Source organism: Chrysemys picta, unplaced genomic scaffold, assembly GCF_011386835.1.
Source record: "Chrysemys picta bellii isolate R12L10 unplaced genomic scaffold, ASM1138683v2 scaf4478, whole genome shotgun sequence".
NCBI lineage: Eukaryota > Metazoa > Chordata > Testudines > Emydidae > Chrysemys > Chrysemys picta.
In genome coordinates this window covers 1-3,548 of record NW_027057178.1, presented here as the reverse complement: position 1 = coordinate 3,548, position 3,548 = coordinate 1, and the positions used below count along the sequence as shown (strand labels likewise).

At 47.5% G+C, this 3,548-nt stretch overlaps 1 long non-coding RNA gene across 1 annotated transcript; it reads left to right on the top strand.

The window, feature by feature from the left end:
- Positions 1-537: 537 nt before the first annotated feature.
- LOC135980571 (uncharacterized) lies at positions 538-1,884 on the top strand. Its single transcript, XR_010597578.1, has 3 exons — positions 538-1,117; positions 1,589-1,658; positions 1,771-1,884. It is a non-coding gene; the product is annotated as an uncharacterized LOC135980571 (long non-coding RNA).
- The last annotated feature ends 1,664 nt before the right edge of the window (positions 1,885-3,548 follow it).

The window sequence follows — 3,548 nt, the reverse complement described above, 5'->3', positions numbered from 1 at the left end:
GGCCAGCCAGGCTGTGGCTGCAACCAACCCCCAGCCACCCAGTGCCAGAGATGGAGGAGAGACCACAGAATCCCTGAGACTACCAGCTGCTGAAGAATGGGTGGGAAGTAGCCTAGGTGGACTAAGCATTGATCCAGTTGAGGTACCGGGCTTTGACTTGGCATGTTTGGGAAGGATCCCAGCTGAGTTGGAGGCAGATACCCCTGCGGCAAGACAGGGCCCTGGGCTGGGACCTGTGGAATAGGTAGGAGCCAGTGGAGAAGGGCTGACCTAGGCAACACTTCCTTGCTGCAAAAGGTGGTTCTATTGACTCTGGCCACTAGGCCGCATTGCCCTGCGGCCAAGGGCGGTTCCATTGACTCTGGCCACTAGGCCGCACTGCCACACCCAGAAGGGCAGCCCTAGTGACTTGTGCTGTTGGGCCATGGACCCTCACCGAAGGGCTGCTGCCCTGATCCTGACCATTAGGCTACGCTGCCCTAGGAGCCAGGACTGCTGCGGTGGCTAGGGAGACTAGGCCAGTTGGGCCGCCCCAGATCTACTTCAGTTCCTCCACAACCTGGTACCAACCTGACTGGGTGGACCTATCCTGTGACAGGGTGACTTAATGACAGTCTATAATATCTTACGTGAGGGATTCATGTTTTATAATGGGCTCTTCAGTTGAGCAGAGAAAGGTGTAACTTGATCCAATGGCTAGAAACTGAAGCGAGACACATTCAGACTGGAAATACGGCGTACATTTTTAATGGTGAAATAATTAACCATTAGAACCATTTACCAAGGGCCGAGGTGGATTCTCCCTCACTGACAGTTTTTAAATTGAGATTGGGATGTTTTTCTAAAAGCTCTGCTCTGGGAATTATTCTGGGCAAGGTCTATGGCCTGTGTTGTACCGGAGGTCAGACTAGATGATGGCAATAATCCGTTCCAGCCTTGGAATCTAGGAATCCCCTGAAGCTGCTTCAGTCACTACATATTGCTCCTGTGTGTGCCACCATCTGACTTTCACCCTCTGTTGCAGAGTCTGAGCCAGCTCTTGGAGGTCTCTTTTGAATATAAGATCCCTCTACCTAAAGAGAAGTTTCAAGCCATCTGCAGTGCTCTGCACAACCAGGTGAGGGGTGGTTTTGCTTGGATCCCTTGAGCTTAGGCACAGCAGATCTGAAGCATATTAACAATAAAAATCTATCGAATGATAGTGCAGAGCCTGGGGACCTCCTCATGCCTTACTGATTTCTGCAGGCTCAAGAGTAAGCAGGTAGCGGTCTCATTTTCTTAGCTAATATCCAGCTCAGTTTGTAAAGCAATTTCACCATAAGCTGATTATCAGGGGAGTCAGAGTTGTATAGTAAAAACTGTGGCTGTGTCTTGATTCGATCAGCTCTGCTGCTCAAAACCCTTTAGCTTCTCTTATCGAATGTATTGGTCATTGTGTTTGATTCTTGCTGTGCATTCAGTACCATCTACCTGGGGTTCAGACCTCTATTTGGACAAGTAGGAAGTGGAAGCTTAGAAATTAATTGAACCTTTTCTTTTCAATTGCTTCTGATTAGTTTTTCTTTGACCATTTCCCTTCTTCCCACAGATCTGTTCTCAAGCTAAGCCGCTCAGCACGGAAAATCACGCAGAGTTGTTGGATTGTGTAGTTCTGCTAGGTAAGGGGAAGAGACTCTGAGTTGCACAGTGGTTTCCTTGTAACTTCCTTTGTCAGGTATGGTAAGAATAAGAGTTCTGTTGTCAGTGAGGACGTGATTTGTTCCCTTGCAGCCCGTTCTTCTCCTGATGATCTGATAGCATTTCTGCACTCGCAGCTGGAGATTGAGAATGAGGCTGTTCGTGTGGCCTCTTTGAATCTGCTCAGTGCCATTGTTGGTGCCGACTGTAAGTAACACAGGAGCAACTGTGCCAGCTGCCCTCTTGGCCAACATGCTGAGGGTTAAGTTGGGGACATCCAGAGCAGGGCCGGCTTTAGGAAGTGCGGGGTCTGATTCGTGGGACTTGTACTCACCAGGCGGCGCTCCGAGTCTTTGGCAGCAGGTCCTTCATTCGCTCCGAGTCTTCGGTGGCACTTCGGCAGTGGCTCCTTCATGTGCTGCCGAAGAGCCGGAGGGAGTGAAGGACCCGCCACTGAAGTGCCGCCAAAGACCCCGAGCGCCGCTGGGTGAGTAAAAATTGAAAAGGCCACTGGGCACGGGGCCCTGTTAGGCGTGGAGTGCAGGGCCCTCTTAGGCACAGGAGAATCGGGGGAATCGGCCTAAAGCCGGCCCTGATTCAGAGCTAAAAGCATGAGCTACTATAGATTGAGCTAAAGAACCAAGGCTTTGTAGGCACGGCAGGGCTGTAACAGACTCATCGCCTCTGCAAATGGGGCACAGAGTCTCTATAACACACAGTCACCAGTGGTTTGGATCTCCACTAAGGGACCAAATGCTGCCCTAAATTACCCCCCTATGGCCACCCAGAAATCAACAGGTTCAACTAAGTGCTGAATGTAGCCCAAGATATTTTTCAACTTCAAATACAGAAGTTAACTTGGGGCTAATGCATGTTAACAATAATCAGATACAAATAAAATAGGACTCCTGACTCGATATTCGTCAGTATTATACACTATAGATTCTGAGTTCTGTTATACTGGTGTAAACACAGATTAACTTCAATGACCTCAGTCTATCTAACGCTTTTATAAGATTTCCATCATGGTAGTATGATGGCACTCATTATAGAAGTGGAATTACTTTAGATTTACACTGGTGTAACTGAGACCAGAGTCTGGTCCTATGTTTTTCCCACTGATTCTGTAGATGAGAGAAGCTCGGTACTATTCTTAAATAGGGCCCTTTGAAATCCAGGATTAATTCCAATGTGGAAAGTGAGTGAGTGGAACAAAAAAGTACTGTACACCTCTCCTTATCTTTCAGTGCCCGAGACAAAAGTTAAAAAGTTTCTGATTGTGAAGGCAGTGAAATCCACTCTCAGTGATCAGAATGCTAAGGTAAGATTGTGTGTGGAGCAGTGAAATATTTCAATTTTTTTCAATGATATGGGATGAATGGATATCTGGGTGGAGCTTTCATTCAGATCCAGAGGAGAGACTGCAGACTAGAGAAGGCATGTCATTCTCCTGCCTGTGTTAAATGTAGCCATGTTTATAATCTAAGGAGATAAACTCAAAAGCATAAGGACTCTCATATCCTATCTCCTATTTCAGGCAGAAGGGATAACAAGAACTCTTGTGTGTAATCTCTACCCTTGCAGGTGAGGAAGGCAGTTCTTCATTTCATCAGGAGGCTGCTCAGTTCAGGAAGTGTGGAGAATTGTGTAGAATGGGATATGGTAGCATATGTTTTCCACGAGTTCAGTGTGTCCACCAGCAAACTGGTAAGGAGAGTTCTTAACACGTAGGACTCGGTCCTACCATTCTTGCATGCTGATTGCTCCCCTTGCCTTCCGTGGGAGTTTTGACTCAGGGACAGCTGGACTGAATGATTAGAGCCAGAATCTGATCAGTTATATTGGTGTAAAGTCAAGGTAACTCCACTGAC